The 19,962-nt window shown below is 51.7% G+C and overlaps 40 non-coding genes across 40 annotated transcripts; 28 read left to right on the top strand and 12 right to left on the bottom strand.

Moving 5' to 3' along the window:
- Positions 1-284: 284 nt before the first annotated feature.
- Trnar-acg (transfer RNA arginine (anticodon ACG)) lies at positions 285-357 on the top strand. The gene has a single exon. It is a non-coding gene; the product is annotated as a tRNA-Arg (tRNA).
- Positions 358-643: 286 nt separating this feature from the next.
- Trnam-cau (transfer RNA methionine (anticodon CAU)) lies at positions 644-715 on the top strand. Its single transcript has one exon. It is a non-coding gene; the product is annotated as a tRNA-Met (tRNA).
- Positions 716-947: 232 nt separating this feature from the next.
- Positions 948-1,019, bottom strand: Trnad-guc (transfer RNA aspartic acid (anticodon GUC)). The gene has a single exon. It is a non-coding gene; the product is annotated as a tRNA-Asp (tRNA).
- A 732-nt stretch (positions 1,020-1,751) lies between these two features.
- Trnar-acg (transfer RNA arginine (anticodon ACG)) lies at positions 1,752-1,824 on the top strand. Its single transcript has one exon. It is a non-coding gene; the product is annotated as a tRNA-Arg (tRNA).
- A 286-nt stretch (positions 1,825-2,110) lies between these two features.
- Trnam-cau (transfer RNA methionine (anticodon CAU)) lies at positions 2,111-2,182 on the top strand. Its single transcript has one exon. It is a non-coding gene; the product is annotated as a tRNA-Met (tRNA).
- Positions 2,183-2,414: 232 nt separating this feature from the next.
- Trnad-guc (transfer RNA aspartic acid (anticodon GUC)) lies at positions 2,415-2,486 on the bottom strand. Its single transcript has one exon. It is a non-coding gene; the product is annotated as a tRNA-Asp (tRNA).
- Positions 2,487-3,218: 732 nt separating this feature from the next.
- Positions 3,219-3,291, top strand: Trnar-acg (transfer RNA arginine (anticodon ACG)). The gene has a single exon. It is a non-coding gene; the product is annotated as a tRNA-Arg (tRNA).
- A 286-nt stretch (positions 3,292-3,577) lies between these two features.
- Trnam-cau (transfer RNA methionine (anticodon CAU)) lies at positions 3,578-3,649 on the top strand. Its single transcript has one exon. It is a non-coding gene; the product is annotated as a tRNA-Met (tRNA).
- A 232-nt stretch (positions 3,650-3,881) lies between these two features.
- Positions 3,882-3,953, bottom strand: Trnad-guc (transfer RNA aspartic acid (anticodon GUC)). The gene has a single exon. It is a non-coding gene; the product is annotated as a tRNA-Asp (tRNA).
- Positions 3,954-4,685: 732 nt separating this feature from the next.
- On the top strand, positions 4,686-4,758 carry Trnar-acg (transfer RNA arginine (anticodon ACG)). Its single transcript has one exon. It is a non-coding gene; the product is annotated as a tRNA-Arg (tRNA).
- A 286-nt stretch (positions 4,759-5,044) lies between these two features.
- Positions 5,045-5,116, top strand: Trnam-cau (transfer RNA methionine (anticodon CAU)). Its single transcript has one exon. It is a non-coding gene; the product is annotated as a tRNA-Met (tRNA).
- Positions 5,117-5,348: 232 nt separating this feature from the next.
- On the bottom strand, positions 5,349-5,420 carry Trnad-guc (transfer RNA aspartic acid (anticodon GUC)). The gene has a single exon. It is a non-coding gene; the product is annotated as a tRNA-Asp (tRNA).
- Positions 5,421-6,152: 732 nt separating this feature from the next.
- Positions 6,153-6,225, top strand: Trnar-acg (transfer RNA arginine (anticodon ACG)). Its single transcript has one exon. It is a non-coding gene; the product is annotated as a tRNA-Arg (tRNA).
- Positions 6,226-6,511: 286 nt separating this feature from the next.
- On the top strand, positions 6,512-6,583 carry Trnam-cau (transfer RNA methionine (anticodon CAU)). Its single transcript has one exon. It is a non-coding gene; the product is annotated as a tRNA-Met (tRNA).
- A 232-nt stretch (positions 6,584-6,815) lies between these two features.
- Positions 6,816-6,887, bottom strand: Trnad-guc (transfer RNA aspartic acid (anticodon GUC)). The gene has a single exon. It is a non-coding gene; the product is annotated as a tRNA-Asp (tRNA).
- Positions 6,888-7,619: 732 nt separating this feature from the next.
- On the top strand, positions 7,620-7,692 carry Trnar-acg (transfer RNA arginine (anticodon ACG)). Its single transcript has one exon. It is a non-coding gene; the product is annotated as a tRNA-Arg (tRNA).
- Positions 7,693-7,978: 286 nt separating this feature from the next.
- On the top strand, positions 7,979-8,050 carry Trnam-cau (transfer RNA methionine (anticodon CAU)). The gene has a single exon. It is a non-coding gene; the product is annotated as a tRNA-Met (tRNA).
- A 232-nt stretch (positions 8,051-8,282) lies between these two features.
- On the bottom strand, positions 8,283-8,354 carry Trnad-guc (transfer RNA aspartic acid (anticodon GUC)). The gene has a single exon. It is a non-coding gene; the product is annotated as a tRNA-Asp (tRNA).
- A 732-nt stretch (positions 8,355-9,086) lies between these two features.
- Positions 9,087-9,159, top strand: Trnar-acg (transfer RNA arginine (anticodon ACG)). The gene has a single exon. It is a non-coding gene; the product is annotated as a tRNA-Arg (tRNA).
- A 286-nt stretch (positions 9,160-9,445) lies between these two features.
- Trnam-cau (transfer RNA methionine (anticodon CAU)) lies at positions 9,446-9,517 on the top strand. Its single transcript has one exon. It is a non-coding gene; the product is annotated as a tRNA-Met (tRNA).
- A 1,036-nt stretch (positions 9,518-10,553) lies between these two features.
- On the top strand, positions 10,554-10,626 carry Trnar-acg (transfer RNA arginine (anticodon ACG)). The gene has a single exon. It is a non-coding gene; the product is annotated as a tRNA-Arg (tRNA).
- A 286-nt stretch (positions 10,627-10,912) lies between these two features.
- Positions 10,913-10,984, top strand: Trnam-cau (transfer RNA methionine (anticodon CAU)). The gene has a single exon. It is a non-coding gene; the product is annotated as a tRNA-Met (tRNA).
- Positions 10,985-11,216: 232 nt separating this feature from the next.
- Trnad-guc (transfer RNA aspartic acid (anticodon GUC)) lies at positions 11,217-11,288 on the bottom strand. The gene has a single exon. It is a non-coding gene; the product is annotated as a tRNA-Asp (tRNA).
- A 732-nt stretch (positions 11,289-12,020) lies between these two features.
- Positions 12,021-12,093, top strand: Trnar-acg (transfer RNA arginine (anticodon ACG)). The gene has a single exon. It is a non-coding gene; the product is annotated as a tRNA-Arg (tRNA).
- A 286-nt stretch (positions 12,094-12,379) lies between these two features.
- On the top strand, positions 12,380-12,451 carry Trnam-cau (transfer RNA methionine (anticodon CAU)). Its single transcript has one exon. It is a non-coding gene; the product is annotated as a tRNA-Met (tRNA).
- Positions 12,452-12,683: 232 nt separating this feature from the next.
- Positions 12,684-12,755, bottom strand: Trnad-guc (transfer RNA aspartic acid (anticodon GUC)). Its single transcript has one exon. It is a non-coding gene; the product is annotated as a tRNA-Asp (tRNA).
- Positions 12,756-13,487: 732 nt separating this feature from the next.
- Trnar-acg (transfer RNA arginine (anticodon ACG)) lies at positions 13,488-13,560 on the top strand. The gene has a single exon. It is a non-coding gene; the product is annotated as a tRNA-Arg (tRNA).
- Positions 13,561-13,846: 286 nt separating this feature from the next.
- On the top strand, positions 13,847-13,918 carry Trnam-cau (transfer RNA methionine (anticodon CAU)). The gene has a single exon. It is a non-coding gene; the product is annotated as a tRNA-Met (tRNA).
- Positions 13,919-14,150: 232 nt separating this feature from the next.
- Positions 14,151-14,222, bottom strand: Trnad-guc (transfer RNA aspartic acid (anticodon GUC)). Its single transcript has one exon. It is a non-coding gene; the product is annotated as a tRNA-Asp (tRNA).
- Positions 14,223-14,954: 732 nt separating this feature from the next.
- On the top strand, positions 14,955-15,027 carry Trnar-acg (transfer RNA arginine (anticodon ACG)). Its single transcript has one exon. It is a non-coding gene; the product is annotated as a tRNA-Arg (tRNA).
- A 286-nt stretch (positions 15,028-15,313) lies between these two features.
- Trnam-cau (transfer RNA methionine (anticodon CAU)) lies at positions 15,314-15,385 on the top strand. Its single transcript has one exon. It is a non-coding gene; the product is annotated as a tRNA-Met (tRNA).
- A 232-nt stretch (positions 15,386-15,617) lies between these two features.
- On the bottom strand, positions 15,618-15,689 carry Trnad-guc (transfer RNA aspartic acid (anticodon GUC)). Its single transcript has one exon. It is a non-coding gene; the product is annotated as a tRNA-Asp (tRNA).
- A 732-nt stretch (positions 15,690-16,421) lies between these two features.
- Trnar-acg (transfer RNA arginine (anticodon ACG)) lies at positions 16,422-16,494 on the top strand. Its single transcript has one exon. It is a non-coding gene; the product is annotated as a tRNA-Arg (tRNA).
- A 286-nt stretch (positions 16,495-16,780) lies between these two features.
- Trnam-cau (transfer RNA methionine (anticodon CAU)) lies at positions 16,781-16,852 on the top strand. Its single transcript has one exon. It is a non-coding gene; the product is annotated as a tRNA-Met (tRNA).
- Positions 16,853-17,084: 232 nt separating this feature from the next.
- On the bottom strand, positions 17,085-17,156 carry Trnad-guc (transfer RNA aspartic acid (anticodon GUC)). The gene has a single exon. It is a non-coding gene; the product is annotated as a tRNA-Asp (tRNA).
- A 732-nt stretch (positions 17,157-17,888) lies between these two features.
- Positions 17,889-17,961, top strand: Trnar-acg (transfer RNA arginine (anticodon ACG)). Its single transcript has one exon. It is a non-coding gene; the product is annotated as a tRNA-Arg (tRNA).
- Positions 17,962-18,247: 286 nt separating this feature from the next.
- On the top strand, positions 18,248-18,319 carry Trnam-cau (transfer RNA methionine (anticodon CAU)). The gene has a single exon. It is a non-coding gene; the product is annotated as a tRNA-Met (tRNA).
- A 232-nt stretch (positions 18,320-18,551) lies between these two features.
- Trnad-guc (transfer RNA aspartic acid (anticodon GUC)) lies at positions 18,552-18,623 on the bottom strand. The gene has a single exon. It is a non-coding gene; the product is annotated as a tRNA-Asp (tRNA).
- A 732-nt stretch (positions 18,624-19,355) lies between these two features.
- Positions 19,356-19,428, top strand: Trnar-acg (transfer RNA arginine (anticodon ACG)). The gene has a single exon. It is a non-coding gene; the product is annotated as a tRNA-Arg (tRNA).
- A 286-nt stretch (positions 19,429-19,714) lies between these two features.
- Positions 19,715-19,786, top strand: Trnam-cau (transfer RNA methionine (anticodon CAU)). Its single transcript has one exon. It is a non-coding gene; the product is annotated as a tRNA-Met (tRNA).
- Positions 19,787-19,962: the final 176 nt, after the last annotated feature.

Here is a 19,962-nt window from a genome sequence, read left to right as displayed (position 1 = left end):
GCCACCTGATGCCATACGAATGCTTCGTGCTATTCTTGTTTCATATGCTACGCTTACATGCACATCTACGGGCTCTGGTCGTCGAGAAAACGCAGCAAATAGCGCGCCTTGCCTTCCGCTACCTGTCGAACAGTGAACGCAGATGTGTGGCAAGCTCTAAGCTCTGCAGGCGCACTGTGGCCACGCAGCTGAACGAGAGCTACCTTCCTTGGGAGCTTGCTGAGCCATGGAGAACACGTGTCTTAGCGAAGTGCCCTTGTCTAGTAATCGAAACTGCTGCCAGTGGCTCTGTGGCGCAACGGATAACGCGTCTGACTACGGATCAGAAGATTCCAGGTTCGAATCCTGGCAGAGTCGGTATTTTGTTAGTTGCGACGCGTAGCTGGGCAGTGGATTTCGTATGTCGCCGCATCGTGGAGTGCTTTGTTACTCCTGTGCATCTCGCAGCTGCATGTCGACGCGATCGTGGTAAATATCGCTGCCTGCAAGCGTCAGCGTAGCGTCAGTCGAGCAAAGTCGAGACAAGTCAAGCTGAGAGCTGTACGACATGATACGCAACTAAGGACAGGCGTGTGAAAGCGACGCAGGCAACACTTTCCAAGTGTCTCTCTTCACGTAGCGAAGAGACAGAGCATCAACGCACAGCAGAGTGGCGCAGTGGAAGCGTGCTGGGCCCATAACCCAGAGGTCCGTGGATCGAAACCACGCTCTGCTAAAATTATTTTATTTGCAGACTGTGCCGAGCTCGATTATTACGCCCAGAGCGACTGCTGGGGTGTTTTGATTCAGATTCAACAGCAAACCTCGTAATTCTCCTCGTGTGAAGAATGCGAGAACCACTTCCTAAATTGTAGCCTTTGTTTATGTTTTTGCACCACCTATACTCCTTGATCTTCCGACCCACGCACGAGCAACACTCTAGCAGGTTTGTGAGATAAAAATCGCATCTCCCCGGCGGGGAATCGAACCCCGGTCTCCCGCGTGACAGGCGGGGATACTAACCACTATACTACCGAGGATGAGCTGTAGGCAGTTGCCAGTGTGATAGACACATGGTGCTAATAGCCGCCAACGTCCTTCACTAAGTTCGGCGGGTGATAGTGCTGCAACTAAAAATCGGATATGCCGCCTGGCGGGGAATCGGACCGCGGTCTCCCGCGTGACAGGCGGGGATACTAACCACTATACTACCGAGGAAGACGCAGCTAGTGTCTCGAATACACAATTATGTAACTCAAATAGCTGATACATCTGAAAACTAGCCTCCTGTTGCTGTCACAGAATGCTGCTACGAAATAAAATTATGCTCACCGTGAGGCTCGAATTCACAATCCCGGCATTGCTCACGGCTACTGCTTATAGGTACCTTGGGCTAACCAACTGCGCCACTGGGACTACAACCCAGTGCTCTCAGTTTGCGCTATTCACTTTGCTGTAAACCAGTGGTGCACACAGAAACATATGATCGCCACCTGATGCCATACGAATGCTTCGTGCTATTCTTGTTTCATATGCTACGCTTACATGCACATCAACGGGCTCTGGTCGTCGAGAAAACGCAGCAAATAGCGCGCCTTGCCTTCCGCTACCTGTCGAACAGTGAACGCAGATGTGTGGCAAGCTCTAAGCTCTGCAGGCGCACTGTGGCCACGCAGCTGAACGAGAGCTACCTTCCTTGGGAGCTTGCTGAGCCATGGAGAACACGTGTCTTAGCGAAGTGCCCTTGTCTAGTAATCGAAACTGCTGCCAGTGGCTCTGTGGCGCAACGGGTAACGCGTCTGACTACGGATCAGAAGATTCCAGGTTCGAATCCTGGCAGAGTCGGTATTTTGTTAGTTGCGACGCGTAGCTGGGCAGTGGATTTCGTATGTCGCCGCATCGTGGAGTGCTTTGTTACTCCTGTGCATCTCGCAGCTGCATGTCGACGCGATCGTGGTAAATATCGCTGCCTGCAAGCGTCAGCGTAGCGTCAGTCGAGCAAAGTCGAGACAAGTCAAGCTGAGAGCTGTACGAGATGATACGCAACTAAGGACAGGCGTGTGAAAGCGACGCAGGCAACACTTTCCAAGTGTCTCTCTTCACGTAGCGAAGAGACAGAGCATCAACGCACAGCAGAGTGGCGCAGTGGAAGCGTGCTGGGCCCATAACCCAGAGGTCCGTGGATCGAAACCACGCTCTGCTAAAATTATTTTATTTGCAGACTGTGCCGAGCTCGATTATTACGCCCAGAGCGACTGCTGGGGTGTTTTGATTCAGATTCAACAGCAAACCTCGTAATTCTCCTCGTGTGAAGAATGCGAGAACCACTTCCTAAATTGTAGCCTTTGTTTATGTTTTTGCACCACCTATACTCCTTGATCTTCCGACCCACGCACGAGCAACACTCTAGCAGGTTTGTGAGATAAAAATCGCATCTCCCCGGCGGGGAATCGAACCCCGGTCTCCCGCGTGACAGGCGGGGATACTAACCACTATACTACCGAGGATGAGCTGTAGGCAGTTGCCAGTGTGATAGACACATGGTGCTAATAGCCGCCAACGTCTTTCACTAAGTTCGGCGGGTGATAGTGCTGCAACTAAAAATCGGATATGCCGCCTGGCGGGGAATCGGACCGCGGTCTCCCGCGTGACAGGCGGGGATACTAACCACTATACTACCGAGGAAGACGCAGCTAGTGTCTCGAATACACAATTATGTAACTCAAATAGCTGATACATCTGAAAACTAGCCTCCTGTTGCTGTCACAGAATGCTGCTACGAAATAAAATTATGCTCACCGTGAGGCTCGAATTCACAATCCCGGCATTGCTCACGGCTACTGCTTATAGGTACCGTGGGCTAACCAACTGCGCCACTGGGACTACAACCCAGTGCTCTCAGTTTGCGCTATTCACTTTGCTGTAAACCAGTGGTGCACACAGAAACATATGATCGCCACCTGATGCCATACGAATGCTTCGTGCTATTCTTGTTTCATATGCTACGCTTACATGCACATCAACGGGCTCTGGTCGTCGAGAAAACGCAGCAAATAGCGCGCCTTGCCTTCCGCTACCTGTCGAACAGTGAACGCAGATGTGTGGCAAGCTCTAAGCTCTGCAGGCGCACTGTGGCCACGCAGCTGAACGAGAGCTACCTTCCTTGGGAGCTTGCTGAGCCATGGAGAACACGTGTCTTAGCGAAGTGCCCTTGTCTAGTAATCGAAACTGCTGCCAGTGGCTCTGTGGCGCAACGGATAACGCGTCTGACTACGGATCAGAAGATTCCAGGTTCGAATCCTGGCAGAGTCGGTATTTTGTTAGTTGCGACGCGTAGCTGGGCAGTGGATTTCGTATGTCGCCGCATCGTGGAGTGCTTTGTTACTCCTGTGCATCTCGCAGCTGCATGTCGACGCGATCGTGGTAAATATCGCTGCCTGCAAGCGTCAGCGTAGCGTCAGTCGAGCAAAGTCGAGACAAGTCAAGCTGAGAGCTGTACGACATGATACGCAACTAAGGACAGGCGTGTGAAAGCGACGCAGGCAACACTTTCCAAGTGTCTCTCTTCACGTAGCGAAGAGACAGAGCATCAACGCACAGCAGAGTGGCGCAGTGGAAGCGTGCTGGGCCCATAACCCAGAGGTCCGTGGATCGAAACCACGCTCTGCTAAAATTATTTTATTTGCAGACTGTGCCGAGCTCGATTATTACGCCCAGAGCGACTGCTGGGGTGTTTTGATTCAGATTCAACAGCAAACCTCGTAATTCTCCTCGTGTGAAGAATGCGAGAACCACTTCCTAAATTGTAGCCTTTGTTTATGTTTTTGCACCACCTATACTCCTTGATCTTCCGACCCACGCACGAGCAACACTCTAGCAGGTTTGTGAGATAAAAATCGCATCTCCCCGGCGGGGAATCGAACCCCGGTCTCCCGCGTGACAGGCGGGGATACTAACCACTATACTACCGAGGATGAGCTGTAGGCAGTTGCCAGTGTGATAGACACATGGTGCTAATAGCCGCCAACGTCCTTCACTAAGTTCGGCGGGTGATAGTGCTGCAACTAAAAATCGGATATGCCGCCTGGCGGGGAATCGGACCGCGGTCTCCCGCGTGACAGGCGGGGATACTAACCACTATACTACCGAGGAAGACGCAGCTAGTGTCTCGAATACACAATTATGTAACTCAAATAGCTGATACATCTGAAAACTAGCCTCCTGTTGCTGTCACAGAATGCTGCTACGAAATAAAATTATGCTCACCGTGAGGCTCGAATTCACAATCCCGGCATTGCTCACGGCTACTGCTTATAGGTACCGTGGGCTAACCAACTGCGCCACTGGGACTACAACCCAGTGCTCTCAGTTTGCGCTATTCACTTTGCTGTAAACCAGTGGTGCACACAGAAACATATGATCGCCACCTGATGCCATACGAATGCTTCGTGCTATTCTTGTTTCATATGCTACGCTTACATGCACATCAACGGGCTCTGGTCGTCGAGAAAACGCAGCAAATAGCGCGCCTTGCCTTCCGCTACCTGTCGAACAGTGAACGCAGATGTGTGGCAAGCTCTAAGCTCTGCAGGCGCACTGTGGCCACGCAGCTGAACGAGAGCTACCTTCCTTGGGAGCTTGCTGAGCCATGGAGAACACGTGTCTTAGCGAAGTGCCCTTGTCTAGTAATCGAAACTGCTGCCAGTGGCTCTGTGGCGCAACGGGTAACGCGTCTGACTACGGATCAGAAGATTCCAGGTTCGAATCCTGGCAGAGTCGGTATTTTGTTAGTTGCGACGCGTAGCTGGGCAGTGGATTTCGTATGTCGCCGCATCGTGGAGTGCTTTGTTACTCCTGTGCATCTCGCAGCTGCATGTCGACGCGATCGTGGTAAATATCGCTGCCTGCAAGCGTCAGCGTAGCGTCAGTCGAGCAAAGTCGAGACAAGTCAAGCTGAGAGCTGTACGAGATGATACGCAACTAAGGACAGGCGTGTGAAAGCGACGCAGGCAACACTTTCCAAGTGTCTCTCTTCACGTAGCGAAGAGACAGAGCATCAACGCACAGCAGAGTGGCGCAGTGGAAGCGTGCTGGGCCCATAACCCAGAGGTCCGTGGATCGAAACCACGCTCTGCTAAAATTATTTTATTTGCAGACTGTGCCGAGCTCGATTATTACGCCCAGAGCGACTGCTGGGGTGTTTTGATTCAGATTCAACAGCAAACCTCGTAATTCTCCTCGTGTGAAGAATGCGAGAACCACTTCCTAAATTGTAGCCTTTGTTTATGTTTTTGCACCACCTATACTCCTTGATCTTCCGACCCACGCACGAGCAACACTCTAGCAGGTTTGTGAGATAAAAATCGCATCTCCCCGGCGGGGAATCGAACCCCGGTCTCCCGCGTGACAGGCGGGGATACTAACCACTATACTACCGAGGATGAGCTGTAGGCAGTTGCCAGTGTGATAGACACATGGTGCTAATAGCCGCCAACGTCTTTCACTAAGTTCGGCGGGTGATAGTGCTGCAACTAAAAATCGGATATGCCGCCTGGCGGGGAATCGGACCGCGGTCTCCCGCGTGACAGGCGGGGATACTAACCACTATACTACCGAGGAAGACGCAGCTAGTGTCTCGAATACACAATTATGTAACTCAAATAGCTGATACATCTGAAAACTAGCCTCCTGTTGCTGTCACAGAATGCTGCTACGAAATAAAATTATGCTCACCGTGAGGCTCGAATTCACAATCCCGGCATTGCTCACGGCTACTGCTTATAGGTACCGTGGGCTAACCAACTGCGCCACTGGGACTACAACCCAGTGCTCTCAGTTTGCGCTATTCACTTTGCTGTAAACCAGTGGTGCACACAGAAACATATGATCGCCACCTGATGCCATACGAATGCTTCGTGCTATTCTTGTTTCATATGCTACGCTTACATGCACATCTACGGGCTCTGGTCGTCGAGAAAACGCAGCAAATAGCGCGCCTTGCCTTCCGCTACCTGTCGAACAGTGAACGCAGATGTGTGGCAAGCTCTAAGCTCTGCAGGCGCACTGTGGCCACGCAGCTGAACGAGAGCTACCTTCCTTGGGAGCTTGCTGAGCCATGGAGAACACGTGTCTTAGCGAAGTGCCCTTGTCTAGTAATCGAAACTGCTGCCAGTGGCTCTGTGGCGCAACGGATAACGCGTCTGACTACGGATCAGAAGATTCCAGGTTCGAATCCTGGCAGAGTCGGTATTTTGTTAGTTGCGACGCGTAGCTGGGCAGTGGATTTCGTATGTCGCCGCATCGTGGAGTGCTTTGTTACTCCTGTGCATCTCGCAGCTGCATGTCGACGCGATCGTGGTAAATATCGCTGCCTGCAAGCGTCAGCGTAGCGTCAGTCGAGCAAAGTCGAGACAAGTCAAGCTGAGAGCTGTACGACATGATACGCAACTAAGGACAGGCGTGTGAAAGCGACGCAGGCAACACTTTCCAAGTGTCTCTCTTCACGTAGCGAAGAGACAGAGCATCAACGCACAGCAGAGTGGCGCAGTGGAAGCGTGCTGGGCCCATAACCCAGAGGTCCGTGGATCGAAACCACGCTCTGCTAAAATTATTTTATTTGCAGACTGTGCCGAGCTCGATTATTACGCCCAGAGCGACTGCTGGGGTGTTTTGATTCAGATTCAACAGCAAACCTCGTAATTCTCCTCGTGTGAAGAATGCGAGAACCACTTCCTAAATTGTAGCCTTTGTTTATGTTTTTGCACCACCTATACTCCTTGATCTTCCGACCCACGCACGAGCAACACTCTAGCAGGTTTGTGAGATAAAAATCGCATCTCCCCGGCGGGGAATCGAACCCCGGTCTCCCGCGTGACAGGCGGGGATACTAACCACTATACTACCGAGGATGAGCTGTAGGCAGTTGCCAGTGTGATAGACACATGGTGCTAATAGCCGCCAACGTCCTTCACTAAGTTCGGCGGGTGATAGTGCTGCAACTAAAAATCGGATATGCCGCCTGGCGGGGAATCGGACCGCGGTCTCCCGCGTGACAGGCGGGGATACTAACCACTATACTACCGAGGAAGACGCAGCTAGTGTCTCGAATACACAATTATGTAACTCAAATAGCTGATACATCTGAAAACTAGCCTCCTGTTGCTGTCACAGAATGCTGCTACGAAATAAAATTATGCTCACCGTGAGGCTCGAATTCACAATCCCGGCATTGCTCACGGCTACTGCTTATAGGTACCTTGGGCTAACCAACTGCGCCACTGGGACTACAACCCAGTGCTCTCAGTTTGCGCTATTCACTTTGCTGTAAACCAGTGGTGCACACAGAAACATATGATCGCCACCTGATGCCATACGAATGCTTCGTGCTATTCTTGTTTCATATGCTACGCTTACATGCACATCAACGGGCTCTGGTCGTCGAGAAAACGCAGCAAATAGCGCGCCTTGCCTTCCGCTACCTGTCGAACAGTGAACGCAGATGTGTGGCAAGCTCTAAGCTCTGCAGGCGCACTGTGGCCACGCAGCTGAACGAGAGCTACCTTCCTTGGGAGCTTGCTGAGCCATGGAGAACACGTGTCTTAGCGAAGTGCCCTTGTCTAGTAATCGAAACTGCTGCCAGTGGCTCTGTGGCGCAACGGGTAACGCGTCTGACTACGGATCAGAAGATTCCAGGTTCGAATCCTGGCAGAGTCGGTATTTTGTTAGTTGCGACGCGTAGCTGGGCAGTGGATTTCGTATGTCGCCGCATCGTGGAGTGCTTTGTTACTCCTGTGCATCTCGCAGCTGCATGTCGACGCGATCGTGGTAAATATCGCTGCCTGCAAGCGTCAGCGTAGCGTCAGTCGAGCAAAGTCGAGACAAGTCAAGCTGAGAGCTGTACGAGATGATACGCAACTAAGGACAGGCGTGTGAAAGCGACGCAGGCAACACTTTCCAAGTGTCTCTCTTCACGTAGCGAAGAGACAGAGCATCAACGCACAGCAGAGTGGCGCAGTGGAAGCGTGCTGGGCCCATAACCCAGAGGTCCGTGGATCGAAACCACGCTCTGCTAAAATTATTTTATTTGCAGACTGTGCCGAGCTCGATTATTACGCCCAGAGCGACTGCTGGGGTGTTTTGATTCAGATTCAACAGCAAACCTCGTAATTCTCCTCGTGTGAAGAATGCGAGAACCACTTCCTAAATTGTAGCCTTTGTTTATGTTTTTGCACCACCTATACTCCTTGATCTTCCGACCCACGCACGAGCAACACTCTAGCTGGTTTGTGAGATAAAAATCGCATCTCCCCGGCGGGGAATCGAACCCCGGTCTCCCGCGTGACAGGCGGGGATACTAACCACTATACTACCGAGGATGAGCTGTAGGCAGTTGCCAGTGTGATAGACACATGGTGCTAATAGCCGCCAACGTCCTTCACTAAGTTCGGCGGGTGATAGTGCTGCAACTAAAAATCGGATATGCCGCCTGGCGGGGAATCGGACCGCGGTCTCCCGCGTGACAGGCGGGGATACTAACCACTATACTACCGAGGAAGACGCAGCTAGTGTCTCGAATACACAATTATGTAACTCAAATAGCTGATACATCTGAAAACTAGCCTCCTGTTGCTGTCACAGAATGCTGCTACGAAATAAAATTATGCTCACCGTGAGGCTCGAATTCACAATCCCGGCATTGCTCACGGCTACTGCTTATAGGTACCGTGGGCTAACCAACTGCGCCACTGGGACTACAACCCAGTGCTCTCAGTTTGCGCTATTCACTTTGCTGTAAACCAGTGGTGCACACAGAAACATATGATCGCCACCTGATGCCATACGAATGCTTCGTGCTATTCTTGTTTCATATGCTACGCTTACATGCACATCAACGGGCTCTGGTCGTCGAGAAAACGCAGCAAATAGCGCGCCTTGCCTTCCGCTACCTGTCGAACAGTGAACGCAGATGTGTGGCAAGCTCTAAGCTCTGCAGGCGCACTGTGGCCACGCAGCTGAACGAGAGCTACCTTCCTTGGGAGCTTGCTGAGCCATGGAGAACACGTGTCTTAGCGAAGTGCCCTTGTCTAGTAATCGAAACTGCTGCCAGTGGCTCTGTGGCGCAACGGATAACGCGTCTGACTACGGATCAGAAGATTCCAGGTTCGAATCCTGGCAGAGTCGGTATTTTGTTAGTTGCGACGCGTAGCTGGGCAGTGGATTTCGTATGTCGCCGCATCGTGGAGTGCTTTGTTACTCCTGTGCATCTCGCAGCTGCATGTCGACGCGATCGTGGTAAATATCGCTGCCTGCAAGCGTCAGCGTAGCGTCAGTCGAGCAAAGTCGAGACAAGTCAAGCTGAGAGCTGTACGAGATGATACGCAACTAAGGACAGGCGTGTGAAAGCGACGCAGGCAACACTTTCCAAGTGTCTCTCTTCACGTAGCGAAGAGACAGAGCATCAACGCACAGCAGAGTGGCGCAGTGGAAGCGTGCTGGGCCCATAACCCAGAGGTCCGTGGATCGAAACCACGCTCTGCTAAAATTATTTTATTTGCAGACTGTGCCGAGCTCGATTATTACGCCCAGAGCGACTGCTGGGGTGTTTTGATTCAGATTCAACAGCAAACCTCGTAATTCTCCTCGTGTGAAGAATGCGAGAACCACTTCCTAAATTGTAGCCTTTGTTTATGTTTTTGCACCACCTATACTCCTTGATCTTCCGACCCACGCACGAGCAACACTCTAGCAGGTTTGTGAGATAAAAATCGCATCTCCCCGGCGGGGAATCGAACCCCGGTCTCCCGCGTGACAGGCGGGGATACTAACCACTATACTGCCGAGAATGAGCTGTAGGCAGTTGCCAGTGTGATAGACACATGGTGCTAATAGCCGCCAACGTCCTTCACTAAGTTCGGCGGGTGATAGTGCTGCAACTAAAAATCGGATATGCCGCCTGGCGGGGAATCGGACCGCGGTCTCCCGCGTGACAGGCGGGGATACTAACCACTATACTACCGAGGAAGACGCAGCTAGTGTCTCGAATACACAATTATATAACTCAAATAGCTGATACATCTGAAAACTAGCCTCCTGTTGCTGTCACAGAATGCTGCTACGAAATAAAATTATGCTCACCGTGAGGCTCGAATTCACAATCCCGGCATTGCTCACGGCTACTGCTTATAGGTACCGTGGGCTAACCAACTGCGCCACTGGGACTACAACCCAGTGCTCTCAGTTTGCGCTATTCACTTTGCTGTAAACCAGTGGTGCACACAGAAACATATGATCGCCACCTGATGCCATACGAATGCTTCGTGCTATTCTTGTTTCATATGCTACGCTTACATGCACATCAACGGGCTCTGGTCGTCGAGAAAACGCAGCAAATAGCGCGCCTTGCCTTCCGCTACCTCTCGAACAGTGAACGCAGATGTGTGGCAAGCTCTAAGCTCTGCAGGCGCACTGTGGCCACGCAGCTGAACGAGAGCTACCTTCCTTGGGAGCTTGCTGAGCCATGGAGAACACGTGTCTTAGCGAAGTGCCCTTGTCTAGTAATCGAAACTGCTGCCAGTGGCTCTGTGGCGCAACGGATAACGCGTCTGACTACGGATCAGAAGATTCCAGGTTCGAATCCTGGCAGAGTCTGTATTTTGTTAGTTGCGACGCGTAGCTGGGCAGTGGATTTCGTATGTCGCCGCATCGTGGAGTGCTTTGTTACTCCTGTGCATCTCGCAGCTGCATGTCGACGCGATCGTGGTAAATATCGCTGCCTGCAAGCGTCAGCGTAGCGTCAGTCGAGCAAAGTCGAGACAAGTCAAGCTGAGAGCTGTACGAGATGATACGCAACTAAGGACAGGCGTGTGAAAGCGACGCAGGCAACACTTTCCAAGTGTCTCTCTTCACGTAGCGAAGAGACAGAGCATCAACGCACAGCAGAGTGGCGCAGTGGAAGCGTGCTGGGCCCATAACCCAGAGGTCCGTGGATCGAAACCACGCTCTGCTAAAATTATTTTATTTGCAGACTGTGCCGAGCTCGATTATTACGCCCAGAGCGACTGCTGGGGTGTTTTGATTCAGATTCAACAGCAAACCTCGTAATTCTCCTCGTGTGAAGAATGCGAGAACCACTTCCTAAATTGTAGCCTTTGTTTATGTTTTTGCACCACCTATACTCCTTGATCTTCCGACCCACGCACGAGCAACACTCTAGCAGGTTTGTGAGATAAAAATCGCATCTCCCCGGCGGGGAATCGAACCCCGGTCTCCCGCGTGACAGGCGGGGATACTAACCACTATACTACCGACGATGAGCTGTAGGCAGTTGCCAGTGTGATAGACACATGGTGCTAATAGCCGCCAACGTCCTTCACTAAGTTCGGCGGGTGATAGTGCTGCAACTAAAAATCGGATATGCCGCCTGGCGGGGAATCGGACCGCGGTCTCCCGCGTGACAGGCGGGGATACTAACCACTATACTACCGAGGAAGACGCAGCTAGTGTCTCGAATACACAATTATGTAACTCAAATAGCTGATACATCTGAAAACTAGCCTCCTGTTGCTGTCACAGAATGCTGCTACGAAATAAAATTATGCTCACCGTGAGGCTCGAATTCACAATCCCGGCATTGCTCACGGCTACTGCTTATAGGTACCGTGGGCTAACCAACTGCGCCACTGGGACTACAACCCAGTGCTCTCAGTTTGCGCTATTCACTTTGCTGTAAACCAGTGGTGCACACAGAAACATATGATCGCCACCTGATGCCATACGAATGCTTCGTGCTATTCTTGTTTCATATGCTACGCTTACATGCACATCAACGGGCTCTGGTCGTCGAGAAAACGCAGCAAATAGCGCGCCTTGCCTTCCGCTACCTGTCGAACAGTGAACGCAGATGTGTGGCAAGCTCTAAGCTCTGCAGGCGCACTGTGGCCACGCAGCTGAACGAGAGCTACCTTCCTTGGGAGCTTGCTGAGCCATGGAGAACACGTGTCTTAGCGAAGTGCCCTTGTCTAGTAATCGTAACTGCTGCCAGTGGCTCTGTGGCGCAACGGATAACGCGTCTGACTACGGATTAGAAGATTCCAGGTTCGAATCCTGGCAGAGTCGGTATTTTGTTAGTTGCGACGCGTAGCTGGGCAGTGGATTTCGTATGTCGCCGCATCGTGGAGTGCTTTGTTACTCCTGTGCATCTCGCAGCTGCATGTCGACGCGATCGTGGTAAATATCGCTGCCTGCAAGCGTCAGCGTAGCGTCAGTCGAGCAAAGTCGAGACAAGTCAAGCTGAGAGCTGTACGAGATGATACGCAACTAAGGACAGGCGTGTGAAAGCGACGCAGGCAACACTTTCCAAGTGTCTCTCTTCACGTAGCGAAGAGACAGAGCATCAACGCACAGCAGAGTGGCGCAGTGGAAGCGTGCTGGGCCCATAACCCAGAGGTCCGTGGATCGAAACCACGCTCTGCTAAAATTATTTTATTTGCAGACTGTGCCGAGCTCGATTATTACGCCCAGAGCGACTGCTGGGGTGTTTTGATTCAGATTCAACAGCAAACCTCGTAATTCTCCTCGTGTGAAGAATGCGAGAACCACTTCCTAAATTGTAGCCTTTGTTTATGTTTTTGCACCACCTATACTCCTTGATCTTCCGACCCACGCACGAGCAACACTCTAGCAGGTTTGTGAGATAAAAATCGCATCTCCCCGGCGGGGAATCGAACCCCGGTCTCCCGCGTGACAGGCGGGGATACTAACCACTATACTACCGAGGATGAGCTGTAGGCAGTTGCCAGTGTGATAGACACATGGTGCTAATAGCCGCCAACGTCCTTCACTAAGTTCGGCGGGTGATAGTGCTGCAACTAAAAATCGGATATGCCGCCTGGCGGGGAATCGGACCGCGGTCTCCCGCGTGACAGGCGGGGATACTAACCACTATACTACCGAGGAAGACGCAGCTAGTGTCTCGAATACACAATTATGTAACTCAAATAGCTGATACATCTGAAAACTAGCCTCCTGTTGCTGTCACAGAATGCTGCTACGAAATAAAATTATGCTCACCGTGAGGCTCGAATTCACAATCCCGGCATTGCTCACGGCTACTGCTTATAGGTACCGTGGGCTAACCAACTGCGCCACTGGGACTACAACCCAGTGCTCTCAGTTTGCGCTATTCACTTTGCTGTAAACCAGTGGTGCACACAGAAACATATGATCGCCACCTGATGCCATACGAATGCTTCGTGCTATTCTTGTTTCATATGCTACGCTTACATGCACATCAACGGGCTCTGGTCGTCGAGAAAACGCAGCAAATAGCGCGCCTTGCCTTCCGCTACCTGTCGAACAGTGAACGCAGATGTGTGGCAAGCTCTAAGCTCTGCAGGCGCACTGTGGCCACGCAGCTGAACGAGAGCTACCTTCCTTGGGAGCTTGCTGAGCCATGGAGAACACGTGTCTTAGCGAAGTGCCCTTGTCTAGTAATCGTAACTGCTGCCAGTGGCTCTGTGGCGCAACGGATAACGCGTCTGACTACGGATCAGAAGATTCCAGGTTCGAATCCTGGCAGAGTCGGTATTTTGTTAGTTGCGACGCGTAGCTGGGCAGTGGATTTCGTATGTCGCCGCATCGTGGAGTGCTTTGTTACTCCTGTGCATCTCGCAGCTGCATGTCGACGCGATCGTGGTAAATATCGCTGCCTGCAAGCGTCAGCGTAGCGTCAGTCGAGCAAAGTCGAGACAAGTCAAGCTGAGAGCTGTACGAGATGATACGCAACTAAGGACAGGCGTGTGAAAGCGACGCAGGCAACACTTTCCAAGTGTCTCTCTTCACGTAGCGAAGAGACAGAGCATCAACGCACAGCAGAGTGGCGCAGTGGAAGCGTGCTGGGCCCATAACCCAGAGGTCCGTGGATCGAAACCACGCTCTGCTAAAATTATTTTATTTGCAGACTGTGCCGAGCTCGATTATTACGCCCAGAGCGACTGCTGGGGTGTTTTGATTCAGATTCAACAGCAAACCTCGTAATTCTCCTCGTGTGAAGAATGCGAGAACCACTTCCTAAATTGTAGCCTTTGTTTATGTTTTTGCACCACCTATACTCCTTGATCTTCCGACCCACGCACGAGCAACACTCTAGCAGGTTTGTGAGATAAAAATCGCATCTCCCCGGCGGGGAATCGAACCCCGGTCTCCCGCGTGACAGGCGGGGATACTAACCACTATACTACCGAGGATGAGCTGTAGGCAGTTGCCAGTGTGATAGACACATGGTGCTAATAGCCGCCAACGTCCTTCACTAAGTTCGGCGGGTGATAGTGCTGCAACTAAAAATCGGATATGCCGCCTGGCGGGGAATCGGACCGCGGTCTCCCGCGTGACAGGCGGGGATACTAACCACTATACTACCGAGGAAGACGCAGCTAGTGTCTCGAATACACAATTATGTAACTCAAATAGCTGATACATCTGAAAACTAGCCTCCTGTTGCTGTCACAGAATGCTGCTACGAAATAAAATTATGCTCACCGTGAGGCTCGAATTCACAATCCCGGCATTGCTCACGGCTACTGCTTATAGGTACCGTGGGCTAACCAACTGCGCCACTGGGACTACAACCCAGTGCTCTCAGTTTGCGCTATTCACTTTGCTGTAAACCAGTGGTGCACACAGAAACATATGATCGCCACCTGATGCCATACGAATGCTTCGTGCTATTCTTGTTTCATATGCTACGCTTACATGCACATCAACGGGCTCTGGTCGTCGAGAAAACGCAGCAAATAGCGCGCCTTGCCTTCCGCTACCTGTCGAACAGTGAACGCAGATGTGTGGCAAGCTCTAAGCTCTGCAGGCGCACTGTGGCCACGCAGCTGAACGAGAGCTACCTTCCTTGGGAGCTTGCTGAGCCATGGAGAACACGTGTCTTAGCGAAGTGCCCTTGTCTAGTAATCGAAACTGCTGCCAGTGGCTCTGTGGCGCAACGGATAACGCGTCTGACTACGGATCAGAAGATTCCAGGTTCGAATCCTGGCAGAGTCGGTATTTTGTTAGTTGCGACGCATAGCTGGGCAGTGGATTTCGTATGTCGCCGCATCGTGGAGTGCTTTGTTACTCCTGTGCATCTCGCAGCTGCATGTCGACGCGATCGTGGTAAATATCGCTGCCTGCAAGCGTCAGCGTAGCGTCAGTCGAGCAAAGTCGAGACAAGTCAAGCTGAGAGCTGTACGAGATGATACGCAACTAAGAACAGGCGTGTGAAAGCGACGCAGGCAACACTTTCCAAGTGTCTCTCTTCACGTAGCGAAGAGACAGAGCATCAACGCACAGCAGAGTGGCGCAGTGGAAGCGTGCTGGGCCCATAACCCAGAGGTCCGTGGATCGAAACCACGCTCTGCTAAAATTATTTTATTTGCAGACTGTGCCGAGCTCGATTATTACGCCCAGAGCGACTGCTGGGGTGTTTTGATTCAGATTCAACAGCAAACCTCGTAATTCTCCTCGTGTGAAGAATGCGAGAACCACTTCCTAAATTGTAGCCTTTGTTTATGTTTTTGCACCACCTATACTCCTTGATCTTCCGACCCACGCACGAGCAACACTCTAGCAGGTTTGTGAGATAAAAATCGCATCTCCCCGGCGGGGAATCGAACCCCGGTCTCCCGCGTGACAGGCGGGGATACTAACCACTATACTACCGAGGATGAGCTGTAGGCAGTTGCCAGTGTGATAGACACAAGGTGCTAATAGCCGCCAACGTCCTTCACTAAGTTCGGCGGGTGATAGTGCTGCAACTAAAAATCGGATATGCCGCCTGGCGGGGAATCGGACCGCGGTCTCCCGCGTGACAGGCGGGGATACTAACCACTATACTACCGAGGAAGACGCAGCTAGTGTCTCGAATACACAATTATGTAACTCAAATAGCTGATACATCTGAAAACTAGCCTCCTGTTGCTGTCACAGAATGCTGCTACGAAATAAAATTATGCTCACCGTGAGGCTCGAATTCACAATCCCGGCATTGCTCACGGCTACTGCTTATAGGTACCGTGGGCTAACCAACTGCGCCACTGGGACTACAACCCAGTGCTCTCAGTTTGCGCTATTCACTTTGCTGTAAACCAGTGGTGCACACAGAAACATATGATCGCCACCTGATGCCATACGAATGCTTCGTGCTATTCTTGTTTCATATGCTACGCTTACATGCACATCAACGGGCTCTGGTCGTCGAGAAAACGCAGCAAATAGCGCGCCTTGCCTTCCGCTACCTGTCGAACAGTGAACGCAGATGTGTGGCAAGCTCTAAGCTCTGCAGGCGCACTGTGGCCACGCAGCTGAACGAGAGCTACCTTCCTTGGGAGCTTGCTGAGCCATGGAGAACACGTGTCTTAGCGAAGTGCCCTTGTCTAGTAATCGAAACTGCTGCCAGTGGCTCTGTGGCGCAACGGATAACGCGTCTAACTACGGATCAGAAGATTCCAGGTTCGAATCCTGGCAGAGTCGGTATTTTGTTAGTTGCGACGCGTAGCTGGGCAGTGGATTTCGTATGTCGCCGCATCGTGGAGTGCTTTGTTACTCCTGTGCATCTCGCAGCTGCATGTCGACGCGATCGTGGTAAATATCGCTGCCTGCAAGCGTCAGCGTAGCGTCAGTCGAGCAAAGTCGAGACAAGTCAAGCTGAGAGCTGTACGAGATGATACGCAACTAAGGACAGGCGTGTGAAAGCGACGCAGGCAACACTTTCCAAGTGTCTCTCTTCACGTAGCGAAGAGACAGAGCATCAACGCACAGCAGAGTGGCGCAGTGGAAGCGTGCTGGGCCCATAACCCAGAGGTCCGTGGATCGAAACCACGCTCTGCTAAAATTATTTTATTTGCAGACTGTGCCGAGCTCGATTATTACGCCCAGAGCGACTGCTGGGGTGTTTTGATTCAGATTCAACAGCAAACCTCGTAATTCTCCTCGTGTGAAGAATGCGAGAACCACTTCCTAAATTGTAGCCTTTGTTTATGTTTTTGCACCACCTATACTCCTTGATCTTCCGACCCACGCACGAGCAACACTCTAGCAGGTTTGTGAGATAAAAATCGCATCTCCCCGGCGGGGAATCGAACCCCGGTCTCCCGCGTGACAGGCGGGGATACTAACCACTATACTACCGAGGATGAGCTGTAGGCAGTTGCCAGTGTGATAGACACAAGGTGCTAATAGCCGCCAACGTCCTTCACTAAGTTCGGCGGGTGATAGTGCTGCAACTAAAAATCGGATATGCCGCCTGGCGGGGAATCGGACCGCGGTCTCCCGCGTGACAGGCGGGGATACTAACCACTATACTACCGAGGAAGACGCAGCTAGTGTCTCGAATACACAATTATGTAACTCAAATAGCTGATACATCTGAAAACTAGCCTCCTGTTGCTGTCACAGAATGCTGCTACGAAATAAAATTATGCTCACCGTGAGGCTCGAATTCACAATCCCGGCATTGCTCACGGCTACTGCTTATAGGTACCGTGGGCTAACCAACTGCGCCACTGGGACTACAACCCAGTGCTCTCAGTTTGCGCTATTCACTTTGCTGTAAACCAGTGGTGCACACAGAAACATATGATCGCCACCTGATGCCATACGAATGCTTCGTGCTATTCTTGTTTCATATGCTACGCTTACATGCACATCAACGGGCTCTGGTCGTCGAGAAAACGCAGCAAATAGCGCGCCTTGCCTTCCGCTACCTGTCGAACAGTGAACGCAGATGTGTGGCAAGCTCTAAGCTCTGCAGGCGCACTGTGGCCACGCAGCTGAACGAGAGCTACCTTCCTTGGGAGCTTGCTGAGCCATGGAGAACACGTGTCTTAGCGAAGTGCCCTTGTCTAGTAATCGAAACTGCTGCCAGTGGCTCTGTGGCGCAACGGATAACGCGTCTGACTACGGATCAGAAGATTCCAGGTTCGAATCCTGGCAGAGTCGGTATTTTGTTAGTTGCGACGCGTAGCTGGGCAGTGGATTTCGTATGTCGCCGCATCGTGGAGTGCTTTGTTACTCCTGTGCATCTCGCAGCTGCATGTCGACGCGATCGTGGTAAATATCGCTGCCTGCAAGCGTCAGCGTAGCGTCAGTCGAGCAAAGTCGAGACAAGTCAAGCTGAGAGCTGTACGAGATGATACGCAACTAAGGACAGGCGTGTGAAAGCGACGCAGGCAACACTTTCCAAGTGTCTCTCTTCACGTAGCGAAGAGACAGAGCATCAACGCACAGCAGAGTGGCGCAGTGGAAGCGTGCTGGGCCCATAACCCAGAGGTCCGTGGATCGAAACCACGCTCTGCTAAAATTATTTTATTTGCAGACTGTGCCGAGCTCGATTATTACGCCCAGAGCGACTGCTGGGGTGTTTTGATTCAGATTCAACAGCAAACCTCGTAATTCTCCTCGTGTGAAGAATGCGAGAACCACTTCCTAAATTGTAGCCTTTGTTTATGTTTTTGCACCACCTATACTCCTTGATCTTCCGACCCACGCACGAGCAACACTCTAGCAGGTTTGTGAGATAAAAATCGCATCTCCCCGGCGGGGAATCGAACCCCGGTCTCCCGCGTGACAGGCGGGGATACTAACCACTATACTACCGAGGATGAGCTGTAGGCAGTTGTCAGTGTGATAGACACATGGTGCTAATAGCCGCCAACGTCCTTCACTAAGTTCGGCGGGTGATAGTGCTGCAACTAAAAATCGGATATGCCGCCTGGCGGGGAATCGGACCGCGGTCTCCCGCGTGACAGGCGGGGATACTAACCACTATACTACCGAGGAAGACGCAGCTAGTGTCTCGAATACACAATTATGTAACTCAAATAGCTGATACATCTGAAAACTAGCCTCCTGTTGCTGTCACAGAATGCTGCTACGAAATAAAATTATGCTCACCGTGAGGCTCGAATTCACAATCCCGGCATTGCTCACGGCTACTGCTTATAGGTACCGTGGGCTAACCAACTGCGCCACTGGGACTACAACCCAGTGCTCTCAGTTTGCGCTATTCACTTTGCTGTAAACCAATGGTGCACACAGAAACATATGATCGCCACCTGATGCCATACGAATGCTTCGTGCTATTCTTGTTTCATATGCTACGCTTACATGCACATCAACGGGCTCTGGTCGTCGAGAAAACGCAGCAAATAGCGCGCCTTGCCTTCCGCTACCTGTCGAACAGTGAACGCAGATGTGTGGCAAGCTCTAAGCTCTGCAGGCGCACTGTGGCCACGCAGCTGAACGAGAGCTACCTTCCTTGGGAGCTTGCTGAGCCATGGAGAACACGTGTCTTAGCGAAGTGCCCTTGTCTAGTAATCGAAACTGCTGCCAGTGGCTCTGTGGCGCAACGGATAACGCGTCTGACTACGGATCAGAAGATTCCAGGTTCGAATCCTGGCAGAGTCGGTATTTTGTTAGTTGCGACGCGTAGCTGGGCAGTGGATTTCGTATGTCGCCGCATCGTGGAGTGCTTTGTTACTCCTGTGCATCTCGCAGCTGCATGTCGACGCGATCGTGGTAAATATTGCTGCCTGCAAGCGTCAGCGTAGCGTCAGTCGAGCAAAGTCGAGACAAGTCAAGCTGAGAGCTGTACGAGATGATACGCAACTAAGGACAGGCGTGTGAAAGCGACGCAGGCAACACTTTCCAAGTGTCTCTCTTCACGTAGCGAAGAGACAGAGCATCAACGCACAGCAGAGTGGCGCAGTGGAAGCGTGCTGGGCCCATAACCCAGAGGTCCGTGGATCGAAACCACGCTCTGCTAAAATTATTTTATTTGCAGACTGTGCCGAGCTCGATTATTACGCCCAGAGCGACTGCTGGGGTGTTTTGATTCAGATTCAACAGCAAACCTCGTAATTCTCCTCGTGTGAAGAATGCGAGAACCACTTCCTAAATTGTAGCCTTTGTTTATGTTTTTGCACCACCTATACTCCTTGA

This window comes from Schistocerca gregaria, chromosome 8 (genome assembly GCF_023897955.1).
Source record: "Schistocerca gregaria isolate iqSchGreg1 chromosome 8, iqSchGreg1.2, whole genome shotgun sequence".
In the NCBI taxonomy this organism is placed as follows: Eukaryota; Metazoa; Arthropoda; class Insecta; order Orthoptera; family Acrididae; genus Schistocerca; species Schistocerca gregaria.
This window is presented reverse-complemented; position numbering and strand designations above follow the sequence as displayed.